Source organism: Podarcis filfolensis (genome assembly GCF_964270895.1).
Source record: "Podarcis filfolensis genome assembly, chromosome: 2".
Taxonomy (NCBI): Eukaryota; Metazoa; Chordata; class Lepidosauria; order Squamata; family Lacertidae; genus Podarcis; species Podarcis filfolensis.
Window position 1 is genome coordinate 121,589,750 of NC_139605.1, and position 18,255 is coordinate 121,608,004.

The following is an 18,255-nucleotide window of genomic DNA, read 5'->3' on the forward strand; positions in this document are numbered from 1 at the left end:
TAGGAGCTCCCTAAAACATGACAAACTACCCAACTAAGAGGCGGTGACTAGTCTAATCGCCCAGCGAGCTTCATGGCTGAGTGGGGATTTGAACCCTGATCTCTCAGGATCTAGTCCGGCCCTCTAACTACTACACCACACTGGCTTTTTTCACAGCTCTCTATGAGCAGTGCTTTGTCTCCATAACTAGGAGGGAAAATAGTGGAACCACGTTGATTTTTGCATAATTTGCATACTCATTCTATGGAAAAATCCTTCTCTGATTAATATGCAAATGTTGACACTAAACAATTTGGACCTTTTAAAAAGTGTGGAGTTGAGGGCTGCGTCTGGAGCTCTCCTCCTCTTGATCCGCTCCAAACAACCCCCACTGATATCCCCCCCATCTTTCCTCCTGCCTTTGCACTCCGAAGGAACTGCGCTCCTAACCCCCCCCCCCTTCTCTCACATGGGCTGCACTCTAGTGAAGACACGGCCAACCTTCTGCAAAGTAAATCCGGAATCAAAGGCATTTGAAAGAGATTCGGTCTCTGGCCGTCTGTTTGGGGAACCAGCCAGCTACAGACTCATTTCATTTACATCCCGACTGCTCCTTCCTAAACGCTGGTTAACCAGCTCCTGGCTGGACTCCCTGCGCTTGGCATTTGGTGCCTATCCGCTTATTCCCGACCCCGACTTCAAAGGCTTTGATCTTAATTTCAAAACCACCCTGACAATTAGTCGTGGGCGCTAATGGAGCTGCCGTCGCCAGGGGGGCTTCTCTGCTTTCTTCTTTCCCACCCTGCCCTTCCCCAACGCAGAAAGGAAATCGGATTCACTACAGCAAGATCGAAAGTGCCGGGTGGAAATGTAGAAGGGACCCTGACAGAGCCCTGGTCCTCTCCGGGGGGGGTCCTGGGTGCAACTCAGGAGCGTCTGCTCATGAGTGGCATGCCAACCACCGTGTTCAGAGCAAAAGAGGGGGACTGAGCAGTTTCTGGGGAAAGCACGTAGAGGGGGGAGAGAGGGAATAACAGCAAAGATAGATGCAGGGAGGGGAAGACTGGAAGGAAGGGAACAGCACAGGCTGAAAAAGAAGAGAGAGAGAATGCAAACAAGGGAAAGAGGATTGTTGCAGGCATTCTCTTTTAGACGCACAAAATGACCTTTCCTTCACGTTTCTGTATTACTTGGAGCTGAATGTGCTTGCCAGATGGCCTTTGATGGCTGGTGACACCAAGCTACTGAGCACACATCTTTCCTGCTTGAAGTGCAGGCTGAAGGCAACAGTTTGACAGTTTGGAATAGAACCAACAACTTTTGCAGCTGGCTGATAAGGAGACCTGGAGGGCTACAAGACTATGCTGATGCTTGAGGGGTGGAAATCTACACTGTTTTGGAGATTAGCACCATCTGCCTAGATGCTTGCATGCTTCCCACTTTTCAGCTTGCATTTGCAGGGAGGGGAGACAACAATACAAAAACACTCCATGTCTCCAGTTCTCATTCCTCACAAGGAAACAGCCAACTTTTTAAAAGGTTTACTCCTGAAAACTTCCTACTCATCAGGGAAGTACCAAGATTCCAACATACAACACGACCAACCCCTACTTCACCTTTTCTGTCCTTCACACTGAGTTTAGCCTTTTCCCAAACTACATCACACTCAGAACTTCAACAGCTGATTCTTCCCACAACCTTAAACCCACATGCCATGAAAAGAATTGGTGGCTGAAATTCTGCATGGTAAACACCTGCGGAAGGCGCATGAGTTCTGGAGAAAAAAAAGTTAGGAACCTTTGTGCATCAAGCAAAAGGAAGTACTTCTCCAGAAAGCGAAACTAAACCTAGGGAATTAAATGACTAAAAGGTGTTACATGAGCAGTTGTTGTTTTAAGGTTTAAACATTCAATTCATGAAGATTAGGTAGCCCCAAGGGGGTCATATCAGTGCCTGTTGACCATGATGCTAAGAACTGAATGTATGTATTCAACGGCAGCATACCTCAAGCGTTGCCAACTATTTTACCAGTGTTGCTTTTGTGACTCTAATGGCAGCCACACATGCAAAAAACCAGCAGGTGATGCTTTTCCTAGAATGCAGGCCACAGAAACTCCTGCTGCTTGACACTCAAGAGGCCCTTGCAGAAACCACTCAGCTTTCATTTGACCCTTTGCATGCAGATGTTCCCAAGTTCAGTCCCAGGGGCTGGGGCTGGGAGAGACTCTGGCCTGAAATCTTGGAGAGCAGCTTCCAGTCATTGTAGACAATACTGAGCTAGATGGAACAATAAGGCAGCTTCCTATGTTCCATCAAAACCAAAGAGGAATGTGGGAAGAGCCCTGCTTATATTCTGGACCAGCACTGCCTCTTACAGTGCCCCTGGGTAGGGGCAAACTAGGCTTTATTTCACTCAGGTCAAAGACCCCGTATGGCACCCCACCATGCGCATTTCTGTACACACACACACACACACACACACACACACACACACAAATATGCTGGAAGCCTCAAGGGCACCCCTCTGGAGACTTCACCTGGGGCAAAAAACCTGGCTAGCCTCTCCCCCACCCCCCGCGGGAGGTACAGCTCTGCCCTGGGAAGCCAGAAACATGGCAGGCTTGGAGGCAAGAGCCCTTTCCAGCTGTTGACCCCGGCATCTAGCATTCAAATGCATATTGTCCTTGAAACCGGAGGCTCCACGTAGCCACTATGACTAATAGCCACTGATTGAACCATCCAGCATGCATTTTGCACATAGTGTCCAGGTCCTAAATCTCTCTCTTGTAAGGACGTCACATTCTTCTCTTTCTCCCACACCCACTCCTCTGCCACAACCCAGTGTATTTCTTTCCTTTTCCCCACCCTCAAATAAGACACCTCACCACCACCCCTGACAGGAGCACCATGCAAATGTGGTTGCTTTATTAATGCGCCCGGAACGCATGCCAGCTAATAAATATTTCATCACTGCTCTCCCCCCACCCTCTTCTACTGTGCTTTATCCCTGTCACTTGTTTCCTGCCTTTTCCCTTTCTTTCTTTTCTCTCTCTCTCTCTGTGTTTGAACATCTTTGGCCTGGAGGAAATCAGGAATGGAGGGGAGAGGAATGAGAGAGGGAGAGAAAGAGAGAGGAGGTACCACTCAATTCCACACACACCCCTCCCCACATTATTAACCACCAAACTCTGCAAAATGGAAAAGCAGTGAGGGGAAGCAGCCGCCAAGAGGACAATGAATCTGAGCTGGGTGACTCATCGGGTGGTTTAAAAAAAAAGAGGGAGAGAAAGGAATAAATGAACAGTGAACCCAGTAAATGGAGAGAGAAAGGAAAGCTATGGATGTGATACATAAAAAGCTGGCAACAGCTACCAGCCAATTGGTCAAAGGAAATGGGAGGTTGCTGCTGTTGGCATATCAGTGGTTTAAAACCTTCTGCCGCAGAAGTAGCAAAACTGGAAGCCCAAACTGCTCCCAGATATGAAAATATCATTATTTAATTTCTCTGCCGGAGGCGGGGAGGACAAAACGCTGATGGTGCATCCAGCCTCCTCAGTGAGTGACAGAAGCCCTCTCATGCATTAAAAGCATATGTGAGGGGCGATGTGGGGGTTAGTCCCATTCCTGCCCTCAGCGTTCGAAATTTGCCAGGCACATTTTGCACCTGGCTATCAGCCACTTGCAACCAAGTGAAGACGTCTGCCTCCACCATCTGGAGGTGTGCCCCTGGAGATCCTTGGATCTTGACTGTTTTCACACACACCAACAACACATCCTGTAGAATTCTATCCATTATATTTTATCTGCACAATCTGAAGGAATTCAGGAACCAAAAAGTCATCTGGCTCAAAAATGGCAACTAGGCATTCCATTTGGGCACCTGTAACCCTGGTTTAAGGAGCCATTTGGTGCCAAGCTTATATATTTGAGTTTCTAATACTGCCTGGTATGCCCAGTGCTCATCTTCTGTGTGTTGGGTTTCTGTGAGAAGAGTCCTTACATACCTACCTATTACACGAGGGAGTCATGAGTCATTTGACGTCCTCCCTTTCATGGAGGCCCCTACATGTGTCTGTTGGTATGATTGTAGGCCCCTGCTCACAGTTGCTCACAGCATGACCAGAAGATGTGTCAGTGGTGGAAGAGAAGAAGCGCTATGCATGCGATGCCTTCACACATGCTTTCAACACATGAAGTGAATCCCCACAGTGTACCCACATGTGAGACTGCATGTTGACTGCAGGACAGGTGAATAGTGGGTTGGGATCAGGCTGGAAAATGTATTTCAAATTTCTAGGAGCTAGTTTTGTAGACAGCTGAAAAAAATTATTTTAGGCCACAATCCCAGACAGTCATTTGTACAGATATGGGTAAAAGTGTTTGTACAGCTAGAGGCGTTTTCTGAGTTTTTACTGCAACTGATTACCCGGATGAAAAGGCAAGCCAATTTTAAATATAGTCAGCTCATCCAACCTTCCAGGTGATGAGTTGCAGTAAAAGAAATACAGAAACACCTCCAGCAGAAGACTCTTCTCTTCTAGGACTATGTTTGAGGCCTATACAGATTAAATCTCTGCTGTGTTGCACTTGCTGCAAGGCATCTGATTGGTTAAACTGGTGTGGTGTCACAGAACGTGCTTAAACATTCCAACTGTTCAGGGCACAAAGTGGTCAGAAACAGGCCAGCTCCTGTGATAACGGATAGCTGAGAGTGTAATCTACCATTAAAACCTCACACATGTCCTGTGGAAGAAGGAACAGACTAAAAAATTATAAAGCTGGCTGGCAAATTCTAGATTATAGGGAACCTAAGAGTAAGGAGGGTCAAGAACAGTAACTGAAAGATTGAAGGGGAGGAACAGGCAGCAGAATGAGATAGAGGAACCTGTGAAGAAGAGTCAGAGAAAGGCAGAGGCATGGAAAAAAGGCTTAGGGACAATAAGCCAAACAACAACATGGCTTAAGGTCTATTGGGTCTATTGAGAGGGCTCTTGTGTGCCTTAACCACCTTGCAGCATATAAGGGCTTCTACCATCATTTCAAATTGTGACCTGGCAAAGAAAAGACAGTAATGAAATCCAAGAGAACCTGCATGCAATTCTAAGACAAACTATAGCTTAATTAGCAAATGTACAGCTGCACAAAGCAGAAATTGTAACCTCCTCCCACCTCTCCTCATTGTGCTGCTGCCATGCTATCCAGACCTGAACCATGGTTTGGCTTAGCACTGCGAGCCAATCTGGGCTTGTGGTCTGTTTTGTTCCAAACAGACAAAAAGTTATAGCCGAGGTTTGTTGTTGGCAAACTGCTCATGGGTTGGGAGAGACAAACCATGAACCCAGATTCAGACATAACACCAAGCCAAACCATGGCTTGGCTTCATGTACTAGGACTGGAGGAAGAGTGAAGCGGTTGCCATTTTCTTTCTGTGCATCCACCTGCTTGCTTGTTCAGGCTGTCCAGGATTTCTTAGACGTATAATGCTTCCCTAGGGAATGCCTACCTCATGCTTCAAGAACTGCTGGGATGGGAGAATGTCCACATGAGATCTACCCACCCTGCTGATTCAAGAGCTTTGTTGTTAAACTGGGGACACCACACACAAAAAATGAGGTACCATGCTGCTGTATGGTGTTGTGCATGTTATTATGTTACTGAATTTAACTGGGGGCCAATGAGACTGCAATCTTTGGTGCTCCCATATATTAAAAACTTGGGATGACCAAAGCCTATGAACTCTGACCCGTGTCACTTCCCCCTATGAACATTTATAAATGGGCACGATAAATACCCCACATGACCCATGGTGCCATACATATTCTGCTTTTTTGCATTTCCTCATTCAAGCATCTGGTATGGGCATCTGATTAAGTTATTTATATAGGCACACTGAGATGTGTCTGGAGAGAGGGAGGTGGCTTTCTGATTGATATGAAGGCCAGCCAATCAGAGCTGATCACAGCCTTGCTCTAAGAGAGGGGAAAGCTGCTTCATGGTTGATTGATACAGAACTGGCCTATTAGTCCTGTGCAAACCCAGCTTCTCCTGGCTTATTTATTTATTGTTATTCAATTCAGTTGTATCTACTGTGCCACATGGATTGCATTTACCAGGGGAGGCAGCTGTCCTTGCCTCTAATTACCTTTGGGGGAGACTTCAGGATGCTGTTTTTTTAAATTAAAAAAAACCTATTTGTGTCAATTGCTAGAGTTACCACCTAGAGTTTCTAGAAGTCAAAAGCTCAATCCTATGTATGTCTACTCAGAAGTAAGTCCCACTGAATTCAACAGGGCTTATTCCCAGGCAAAGTGGAATAGGATTGCAGCAATCCAATCTACATTTGTATGGGAGTAAGTCCCACTCAATAAGTCATACTTCTCAGTAGGCATGCATAGGATTTCCACCTCACTCCAACCAGGTCACCTCCACATGATGTTGAACCTCATCTTCCACCATCCCTAGTCTGCATGGCCCCTAGTCAGGGATGATGGGAGATGTAGTCCAAAACATCTGAAAAACACCAGTTTGTTCAAGTTTGTCTTAAGCTGTACACCTCTGAAGGGGCTGGGGGGCTGGGCAATGCCTATTTCAAGCAAGAAAAATGCATGCATATGTAGACCCCAAATACCAGTGTGCTCCTTCCCTTCCTTCCATTTCTCTTGCTTATCGAGAAATTAAAGGTTACTAAAAGTGTTCGAGAAAATTGCAAAGATCAAACTGGTATGGTCTATTCACACTCCTTCAGAAGTGAATGCAGGAGAATCTGGCAGAATGAATGGGCAGCAGAAAGAGCAACTGTATGTATAATGACAAGTAGCTAACTAGGAGATAAGTCAGTGTTTGGGGATGTGTGAACAGAACTGTTACAAGTAGACAAGAATAACCCCATTTTAAACTATGAAATGTTGAAAGGCCACCCACATATTCCTTTGGTCTGCCAAGTGGGCTAGCAGTGACTAGTAGGGCATAATCAATGCATCAAATTTCCAGTGGAATCCCAGGGTGTTCCTAGAAAGACACAGCACAGATATGGAACGGCAGAGTAACTTGCAAGTGGAGCCTTCAGCATCAGATCAGGAGAAAGGAGGATGAGTCCACGACGAGGACAGCAAATAGCTGTAGGTGGTTGGGATCGAGGCACACGAACACAGAATCCCCTAAAGCCAAGGCAGAAGGCAGAAGGCAGCTTCTGGGAAAGCAGACCTTATCCATCGCTTTATCCCCGGCAGCAGCGAGATCGATAGAGGCTCATCACTTCGAAATCTCCACACCGCTCTCTCCTTTGAGCGCACGCCTTGGCAGGTTATTAAGACTTCTTATTATTCCCTTGTAAGAACACAACCAGGCTGCGGCCCGGCTCATCCTCGCCTGTGAGGCTGGGGGGTTAATCCCCCCTGGGCTAGATTCCCTACCCTGAGAGCCAAGCAGCCTAGACTTGGCTGATTAGCAGGAGCAAAAAAATGTGAGCTTGCTACTTTCCAACAATCTCTCTCCTCCAAGGAATGGCCGCAGCTGTAGGATGGAACTATTACAGCTCTAACACAGTGGGGAAGGAATATGGAAAAGCAGCCATAGTGGGGCAGAATACTTTCCTGTGCACACTTACTTGGGGTTAAGTCCCACTGAACTCAGTGGGAGGCAGTTCTGAGCAGGGATTTATGAGAGAATGAGTGGTAAACTATCTGGGCTCTGGCCTGAACTGAGCAAGTAGCCTTGGGCAAACCTCAGCACACATACCCTGTCTGAAACCGGATCCTGCAAGTGGGAACATAAGAAGCTGCCTTGTACCAATTAAGGCCATTGGTTCATCTAGGTCAGTTTTTGTCTGCATTGACAAGCAGCTTTCACACAGGGGATATTCCTAGCCCCACCTGGAGATGCCAGGAAATGAACCGGGACCCTTTTGCTTGCAATGTGCGCTTTAGCATGGAGCCATAGGCTTCCCAAGAGGCATCCAGGTGGCCACTGCAGGAACCCAGAGGCTGGCCTTGGTAGGTCTTTGGTCTGGTCCAGAAGCGCTCTTCTTAAATACCGCCAGTGGGAGAGGGAGGCCGACACTGATCTGCTTTAAAGGTAAAGGTACCCCTGATCGTTAGGTCCAGTTGTGGACGACTCTGGGGTTGCGCGCTCATCTCGTTCTATGGGCCAAGGGAGCCGGCGTTTGTCCACAGACAGCTTCTGGGTCATGTGGCCAGCATGACTAAGCCACTTCTGGTGAACCAGAGCAGCACACGGAAACACCAGAGCGGTACCTATTTATCTACTTACATTTGACGTGCTTTTGAACTGCTAGGTGGGCAGGAGCTGAGACCGAACAATGGGAGCTCACCCCATCGCAGACCTTCCGATCGACAAGTCCTAGGCTCTGTGGTTTAGACCACAGCGCCACCCGTCTGCTTTACAGGGTATTATAAGGAACACTAAGACTCTAAACTTCTGAAAGCCTATGTACGGTAAATGCTGTACTTAAACAGCACACACCATCCCCTAGCAGAAATAACAAGGTAGTGTCAAATTTCCACCTTAGTCTTAGAAACAGCCTTCCATGATGATGCTCACAGCCCCTTTCCTGCAGCAGCTTCTTATAGACTTCCAAAAGCAGAAGGTGAGGTAGCAAAACCCTTGAGAGCTACTGCCAGTCAATGTAGACAATGCTGACCTAGATAAACCACTAGCCTGGCTATGATTTTATGTTTCTCATAGCCAGCTGGCCACCCAGCTCCAACAATGACCCTGTTAACCCAAGGACCGTTGGGGGAAGAGTTCCATACACAAGTTCCAATTCTGGGGAATGCAATGGGAAAGCTCTCCATTGACTTGCCATGGGAGAGCCATAGATCCATGTGAAAAACAGACACTACTTTGAATCACTTTGATTGGAGTGCACTGGGAAAATAGCTAGCTGTGATTTAAAGCTAGACTTGCACACCCTACCAGTGGTCCTATTTTCCAGGGACCTCCCTGATTTAGAGAAGCAGTCCCAGTTTCTGATTTGATCCCGGAATGTCCCGCTTTTCCTTAGGACATCCCTATTTTCATTTGAGAAATGTTGGAGGGTATGGAATTACCCAATCCCCGAGCCATCTGAAGGCAATCCTGTATAGGGAAGGTTTTTTAAAAAAATGTTTAATGCTTTATTGTGTGTGTGTGTGTGTGTGTGTGTGTGTGTGTGTGTGTGTATACAGTGTGTGTGTGTGTGTGTGTGTGTGTGTGTGTGTGTGTGTATATATATATATATATATATATATATATATATATATATATATATATTGGAAGCTGCCCAGAGTGGCTAGGGCAACCCAGAAAGATGTGTGGGGTATAAACAGTAAAATTATCATTATGGAATGGGACGTCCCTATTTTCATCAGAGAAATGTTGGACGGGACGGATCTGCCTATTAAAGCAAAAGATTCCCCCTCCCACCCAGGTCAGCTTGGTTCTATTTCTCAGGGGAGAAAAATAACCAACAATCACAGAGCCACTCAGAAGTTTGGGGGTCCAGATCAGCCTCGTTAATGGCACCATCTGACTTGGAAACATGCACTGCAGAGGGTTGTACTAGATGACCTTCGAGGTCCCTTCCTACTCTACAATTCTATGGTTCTATGAGACCCTTCTCTGAATATTGAGCCACCTTGTAATTTGGGGTACACATAGAGCTGATACAGAACCCAACTAAATGCCTCAGGCAGACCCTGGTAGGGCAATGCTACTTGCCTGGCAAGGGTTTGTTCTGCTTTGGCACAGAACCTGAATGTGGAGCTGCAGAAACACCAAGAAGAAGAAGAAGAACTAGAAAACAGAATGCCTTAGGAAGATGCCTGACACCAACCCTTTCTCACAGTACTGCTGGCACTGAATGGTCCTGTGTCTCCAGGGTCTCAGACAGGGGAGATTCAAAATCCTGCCTGATGGTGCCAGAGGTTGAACCAGGAATCTTCTGCATGCACAGCAAATACTCTGCCACCAAGCAGCGGGCCTTCCCTTCGCTCCTTCTCTTTCTTCACTCCTCTACTCCATGCACCACACATAAAGCAGGGAAAGGAAAGTGGTTTGGGATGCACCATGGCTCACCCCCAGCTCAGGGCACCAAACAGAGGCCTGACTCCCAGGCGGGTGTTTCCTTTCGGAAAGCAAAAGTTTTGTCTGCTGCCATGGGGGAAATGAAATGTCTCGACGCTCCCCGTTTCTCCATCGCTGCCACCACCGGCCTCACCATTTCGCTTTATTATTGCAATAAATGTAGCCATAAAAGTGGCAAGTATCATATACTCAAGGAGATCAGTGCGACGGAGCTATGGAAATGTAATTTCGAGTGTGCCCAGGAAATTTTATAAGATCTTATCGGGAAGGGTCATAAATTGCATTTCCAAGTTCCCTTTCCCCCCGCCATGCTGCACGCCCCTTGATTTGTATGAGAGCCGATTGCTGGTGGCACATAAGGTCAGACGTCGGAATGAGAAAGTGGGGCATCAGAGGGTGGCGATGGGAGCAAAGGCCTCCCCAGGCTCCCCAAGTAATTCCAAGAAGGGAAAAGCTTGAAATAACAAGGACCTTCCCTGCTCCCAGAACACACAAACAATATTGGTGAACGTACAGAAAACAGCCACAGGCCATCCCACCTCGGTTGCTCGCCCTTCCCTCCGGCCTCCGTTGCCCTACCCCAACACACACACCCAAACAGCAGGAGACTGTCTTTGTGGAATCTCAGGCCCACCTCTGGCCCTCAATTCCTCTTGCCATCTTCAGTCCCAGGACTGCTATTCCCCTCCCCCATACCATGTTTGCCTACCCAATTGATTTCGTTCAGCAACATCCGCTTTAAAGAGTTAAACAAAACAAACAGCAGCCCCACTGCATCTTAAAGGCCCTCTGGGGAGAGAGTTGATTCGCTTGGCTCAGGTGGGACAATATATTATTTGCACACCCTCTCTATCTACATAACCCTGCTCTCTCCTGGGGCCACGGGAGGGAGAGCAGGAACACAGATGAAAATCACCATGTGAGAAATATTGCTAAAAAAGAAATCAAAGCGGAGGCACCAGGAGGGATGATTTGTTTTGTGGACAAGTACAGTCAGACGAGGATGACTGAGCTGGAAGAAAAGGGAGAGCAAGACTTTTGGGAAAGCAAGGCAGGGCAACAGTGATGATGTCCTGTTCTTCTCTCTGTTCAGTTCCCGGAATGAACAGGGCGAGGACAGAGGGGCTGCCAATGGTAGCTGGAAGCAAACCTCCCCCCCCCCCCCCGGATGTTCCAAAGATTAAACTGGAAGAGACCTGCAGTGATGAGAGTTGGAAGAAAAGATGCTCTTCTTCATTTTTATTTCTGCTTTAGATTTCCATACAGCCTTTATCTCAGTGACTCAGAAAAAAGTTGTGGTAATAAACTACCCAAAATGTCCTTTGAAGCATTAGAAGGCTGAAAGTCCAACCTCTCTCAGAAAGCTGGGGGGGGGGGGCAAATCCAAAGCATCCATCACTTGCCCAGATCCACTCATTCCCATTCATCTCGACCAGAGAAGTCAACTCCCACCAAACAAATGCACCAAGTCACATCTCACTCCCAACATTAAGGTAAAGGTAAAGGGACCCCTAACCATTAGGTCCAGTCGTGGCCAACTCTGGGGTTACGGCGCTCATCTCGCTTTACTGGCCGAGGGAGCCTGCGTACAGCTTCCAGGTCATGTGGCCAGCATGAGTAAGCCGCTTATGGCGAACCAGAGCAGCACACGGAAACACCGTTTACCTTCCCGCCGGAGCGGTACCTATTTATCTACTTGCACTTTTGACATGCTTTCGAACTGCTAGGTCAGCAGGAGCAGGGACTGAGCAACGGCAGCTCACCCCATCGTGGGGATTCGAACCACTGACCTTCTGTTCAGCAAGTCCTAGGCTCTGTGGTTTAACCCACAGCGCCACCCACGTCCCACATGCCCTTCCTGCCTTCATGCTGCCTAGCCTAAGGTCCTTCCTGAGTGCCAGGGTAGTAGAGCAGGTATAGAGAACCTGCAGCATGCCAGACATTGTTGGACTCTTAACTTCCACCAGCCCCAGCCAGCATGGCTAGTGGTCAGGGATGACAGCAGTAGGGAGTCCAGCAACATCTGGAGAGCTACAGTGTCCTCCGTAGTGGATGAATTACAAGTAGAGAGTCCACTGTCCAAACCTTGGCTCACCCCAGGAACCGAACTGGTGGTCTTAGGCAAGCTGCTGTCCCTCAGCAGGTGCCCCTAGGCATTCTATAATACAGAAGGAATTGTATTGGGCTACCTTATGGGATTCCTGTTAAGATAACTGAAATCATGCACACTTTGGAATAGTGATCCATAAAATTTAAGCACTATTACCAGTTTGTTTTTCAATTCCTTTCCCCTCTCTAGCCTTTAATATAGGAATCAGCAGATACTGAAACGGAACATGTGATACTGAGGCATCAATTTCTCTGCGAATCCGTTCTCCAATCTGTAGACTGGGGATACAGGAAGTCTTCTGATACCTGCTCAGTAGAAGGCAATATAGTCCCTGAAAATGCATCACAATGGAAAAAGTCTCCAATCAAAGCAACAGAAGGTGAAGGGGTACCATGCACCTTTCAGAACCTTGTTCATTCGAGCACCGTTTTTGGGGTGCCAAGGCAGCTTCTACTTTTGCTTCAGAGATGGAACCATTTATATCTAGTGCCTTCCGACCATTAGCTGGGACCCTAATGGGGCCATTAAACTGTTTAACATGTTCAGACATGACATTAATGGAGGTCACAGAGTTACCTTTAGATATTCTGCTCTTCTGTTTATTACCCATTAAAAACCACGCAGTGCTCCAGTACTCCAGTTTAAAAAAAGAGAAAGGAGCAACATTTGCAGCAGACAGATGCTTGAGGAAAGGAAGGAGCGCTGTTCACATTAAATATGGTGTGTCACTGGTGTAACGTGGCTTATTTGGGCAGCTGGGTGGTATTGGCATTAAACATACAAGGCTCCATCCACTAGAAACGTCTCTCGCCCCAGTGAAATGGATGAGAGTTGTTAGTACGCAGTCATACTTGTGCAAAATCTCTCATTTTAGTAGGGCTTGGAGGCAAGAGTCATGAATTACTGGATGTGAGAAATTTGAGTGCGCTTGCATGCATATAACTATGCATTTTGTAAGATGCTACAGGGATGGTTCCACTGTTGGGCTGCTGTTTCCCTATGGCTCCATCCCGTGAGACTCCAATAACATTAATGGGTGGGAACAGTCAATTGGGAAGATCTGGCATAATTAGTTCCCTTGCTAGCCAGCAGCATATCCCACGCCACTCCTGTAATTTAGGAACCACCCTTTGACTCTTGACCCTGGAAGTATCATGTTCAAACCTCAGCTTAGCTGTGGACTCTTCAACCTCCCTTTTGCCCTCTGAAAAATGAAAACTTCACTGAATCCACTCTGGGCTACTGAACAAGTATTTAATGAGCATTGGGTAACCCCTGCTTAAGTTTGTGGCAACCCAATTATTGCAAAAAGAAAGAAGTTGTAAGTGGAGGGTGTTCAGATTATATTTTGGTCTCTCTGTGCTTGTTCAGCCTCACTGCTGATAGTGCCATAAAGACCTTTCTCAGGGTCCAGAGAATAGTCTGAAGACACACAATGCAACTGTACGGTGGTACCTCAGGATGCGAAGGGGATCCGTTCCGGAGCCCCGTTCACATCCCAAATGGAACGCAAGATGTGACGGCGTGTCTGCGCGTACCGTGAGCAGCACAGAGCCTGCAGGGCACCTGCCCGCTGCTCCCCTCAGCTGCCCTCCAGTGTGTGGTAGCTGCATCCTTCTTGGCCGCCCTCTGGCAGCTGGGGGGGACGCAGCAGCTCAGCGTGCTAAGAGCCCAGTCCTGAGTGGCGCTGCTTTTGGGAGTGGCACACTGGGCTCTGGGACTTGTGCTTCACCTTGGGCGCACCCCCCCCCCAGCGCATAGGGTTATCAAAAAAATCAAAAGTAGGGGGTCCATGGCTTGGCTTTTGAAAAATAGGGGGTCCTCAGTAATTAGCTAATTGGGAACCACTGTCCTAGAGTACTTCTGCTATGGGGCAGCTACATAAATTTAGTAGGCAAATAAATAAGGGGAAAGCAAAATGTCACTTAGATCTGAAATATTTCCTTTGAAGCTTTAATTAATTTATTCTGGATTGATTTGATGTTTCAATGTGTTGTATACTGCTTTGAGATCTTTTTAACCCTAACCCTAACCCTAAGACTCTGGGGTTGCAGCGCTCATCTCGCTTTACTGGCCGAGGGAGCTGGCATTTGTCCGCAGACAGCTTCCGGGTCATGTGGCCAGCATGACTAAGCCGCTTCTGGCGAACCAGAGCAGCGCACAGAAACGCCGTTTACCTTCCTGCTGGAGCGGTACCTATTTATCTACTTGAACTTGACATGCTTTCGAACTGCTAGGTTGGCAGGAGCTGGGACCGAACAACAGGAGCTCACCCCGTCGCGGGGATTCGAACCACCGACCTTCTGATCGGCAAGCCCTAGGCTCTGTGGTTTAACCCACAGTGCCACCCGCATCCCTTATAAAGTGGTATAGTAAATAATAATAATAATAATAATAATAATAATAATAATAATAATACAGTTGTCAGGGCTACCCTAGGTCCCAGCTCACAAAGGACCAACGCTGCTTCGTTGTTAATTATAAAAGCCTTTATTGAAGTTCAGTTTCACTTCCAGAGCCGCAGCGCGCAGCCCCACGTCTAAAGTGTCAGACCACTGATGCTCCGTCTGAGTCTCCTCCCCCTTGACACCAATTTAAGAGTCTAGCCTTGCTCCACCTTCTCCGCTGCTCCTTCCTCCTCTGGGTCCGCCTGCCCGCCGGGGTTCCGCCCTTTCTAGCCTCTTCTCCCGCTGATTCCCCTGAGCCTTCTCCCTCCCTCCGGCGGGCTTTAGGAGCTGGTTCCCCATCCGGGTCTCCTGCTGTTCCGCGCGCCTGCACATTTGAACTTGGCGCGCGCGCCCAGCCAGCAACTCTCCTCCTGACCGTTCCACTGCTGCTGTCACTGCTTCCCCCATCGGGGGGGCTAGCTGCAACTGACCTCCCCTCCGTTGGAGGCGTGGTCAGCCCTGACTCCCTCTCTGGAGGAGACACTGCTCCTGACACATGTGACTCCTCCCCCCCACTACGCTCTGGTGGGGAAACTGGTCCTGATCCTCCACTGCTGCTTTGGGGTTCCCCTCTGGCTCCTTGTTTCTGGTGCGTCCCCCCTGGGACCCCCCTTGCCCTGACCATCGGCGCCCCCTTCTGGGAATCTTCTGATTCGCTGGAGAAGCTCATGGAATCTCTCGGGCCACTGTCATACTCCCCTACGCTGCCCTCGGATTCTTCCCCTTCGCTCTCCCAATCCTCTCTCCCCAGTGCTCCTGCTCCTGATTCCCTGACAACAGTGTACAGTGGTACCTCGGGTTAAGTACTTAATTCGTTCCAGAGGTCCGTTCTTAACCTGAAACTGTTCTTAACCTGAGACACCACTTTAGCTAATGGGGCTTCCCGCTGCTGCCATTGCACCACTGCACGATTTCTGTTCTTATCCTGAAGCAAAGATCTTAACCCGAGGTACTATTTCTGGGTTAGCGGAGTCTGTAACCTGAAGCGTATGTAACCTGAAGTGTATGTAACCCGAGGTACCACTGTAATAATAATAATATCCATTGCAAATAAAATGGTGCCTAGATATTCCATTGTGATGACTACAACCTCTGTTTAAGGTGCCCTTTGGTGATTAGCTTATATATCTGAGTTTCTAACACTGTATGTGGGTCCCTGGAGTGGAAGGGGTTGGTTCCTGGGGGTGGGGTGGTCAGGCTTCACGGTTAAAAACTCCAGGGGTCTCTTTGGGCCCTGGGTGAGTTTCTGCCATCTTTGTTTCTGGTTATGCTGGCCTGATGGATCTGGTCACCCACTTCTGTTCCAAGTCTGAACCCAGGCTGCTGCTCGGGGTAACAAATTAAATCTCCCCTTACAGATTTTCCTCAGAGCTGCTGCTCTTGGGATTTGGATTTGATCTCTGTGAATCATACCTTATTCAGAGAGCTAAATCATCTGTATTTTAAGAATCTCGTGGTTGAGACAGATGTTTTCCCTCTTTTTTCTCAAAGTCTTTTCCAAACTTAATTTGTCACTCTTATTTATTAGACTTCTTGCCCACCCTTCACTGTAAGTTCCCAGGGAGTGCAGCAACAACTTTAAAATGCAGTATTAAAACAGCTTTAAAAAAAAAATACAGTCAAGGTAATAGGGTGGGCCCTACATATGTACATATAAAGCTGCGGTAAAGATGTGCATCTTCAGCATAGAACAAAAACTACATAAGGAAGACACATTCCCACCCTCACAAGATTCAAAAGAGCTTTATTAAAACGGACATGCACAATGACCTAGTGGAGCATAGACTTTCTGTGACTGTGATATAGATGTAGATACGTGTGTGTGTGTGTGTGTGTGTGTGTGTGAGAGAGAGAGAGAGAGAGTATATATATATATATATATATATATATATATATATATATATGGCAGATGTTCTTCTGCCCTTCAGGGGAGCGAAAGAAATTAAAAAGTATTTGTCCACTGTGAGTGCTAACTGTGTGAGTTCAGCTGCCTGCGACCAGCACTGAAGGAGGGATTAGAGATAAAGAGACAGCCGGTCCACCATGGGACAGTTCCCCCCTCCCCCAAAACCCCTCAAGAGCTGAAGCAGCAGCTTTTATAGCATCCCCACAACAGGCCCTGGGAGGAAGAAGGGGGAAATTAATTCCAATCCTAGAGTGAGCCTTGGCGGCTCTTAATAGCCGAGATTGCAGTCCCGGTGCTCATTTGCCGAATGGCTTTTCGCCCGGCGATCCGGGGGTTGATTATTTCTTTAGCATCAATCCAGTCGGGCGCGGAGAAAAGTTTTCATCTTCTCGGGGCCATTTAGCCTTGGCAGCAGAGGAGGAATGCTGAACAGGGGAAGCGATTCGGCTGGGGTGGGGAGAGGAAAGGGCTTTTCGATCACCTACAAAGAAAAGAGACACGAACCATTTGTTCCCGGGGTCTCGCGCCAACGCTGGCGACCTTTAAAAACCTGTGTCGCCGACACATGAGGATTTGCTAAGGAGGGATAATATTTTGCCTTGAATGCTCATTTGTAGCAGATTATGGTGACGGGAGCGATAGGCGCATGGCAACGCAATCGTTGCAGGAGTTGGAAGGACTTCAGAGGCCATCCATCTCAGCCCTTTGCTGCAAAGCTGGATAGGCTAACGCAGATATCATTCTCTGCAATCCACACCAGCAGCACACACTCAGGAACTAGGTACCAATGTCCTTAGAGAGGAAACAGCCTAGGATGGCTCATGTAAGTAAGCCAAGCTGTGTGTTAACAGGGGAAGGCAAATGCACATCTTGCTTCACCACAGAGCAGCCAGCGTCCTTTCATTCTTTAGTCCCACAGCTCTAGTAAGCTGACATATACACCATAATTCAAAGCACATTTTTCACCCAAGGAATCCCAGGAGCTATAGTTTTTAATGGTGCTGGGAACTGTAGTTCTGTGAGGGGTAAACTACAGTTCCCAGGATTCTTTTTGACAGGGAATATGCTTTAAATGTATGGTGGATACACAGCCCAGGTTTCTGCTTATGAGCATTTTGCTTTCAGCTTAAGTAAAATCAGTTGACTGTGCTTCACCTTTTTGAGGTGGGTTCCTGTCATCCTGAACACTGGACACTCCCTCACCAACAAACACTGCAGCAATAGTCTTCCGTCCAAGGGATCCAGTATAGAAAGCCTTACAAGTGAGAGCCAGTATTGTGTGATGGCTAGCATTAGACTTAAGAGAGGAAAAACTGGGTTTAAATACATGCCACAAAAGTTTCTAAATGATTTGGGGTCAGTCACCATCTTCCAGTTTAACCTACTTCACAGGGTTGTTGTGTGAATATAATAGGGGAATCGTGTACAGTACTTCACCCTGAGTTCCCTAAAGCAAGGGTGGGCTAAGAATGTAAAATAAATAAATAACTGGGTTCAAAAGTAGAATTCAGGGACACTTTGGAGAGGAGCGTTCAATATGATACTGTTGACTCTTCCTAGTTTAGTCCTCCAGTTAAACGCAGACATATATTAGGACATGGGTGTGATAGCCAGCCTGCAGCTTGAGTGTCACCACTCTCACCCATAGAGGGGTCCCATAGGCCTGGCACACTTGGGGGGCCCACAGAGCTACAGTCCCGCTTGTCTCTCCTGTTCTGCATTACAGCCTT

The 18,255-nt window shown here is 47.6% G+C and overlaps 1 protein-coding gene across 3 annotated transcripts in view; it reads right to left on the reverse strand.

Annotated features, from left to right (window-relative positions):
* Positions 1 to 18,255, reverse strand: part of NXPH4 (neurexophilin 4) — a 90,770-nt gene that overhangs the window by 56,845 nt on the left and 15,670 nt on the right. For 2 of the 3 annotated variants that reach the window (XR_014544705.1, XR_014544706.1), the window contains exon 2: positions 16,512 to 17,006. The exons of the other annotated variant lie outside the window; for it this stretch is intronic. The gene's annotated coding sequence lies outside the window, so the exon portion shown is untranslated. Of the gene's footprint in view, positions 1 to 16,511; positions 17,007 to 18,255 lie in introns of those variants that run through there. 3 annotated transcript variants of the gene reach the window in all.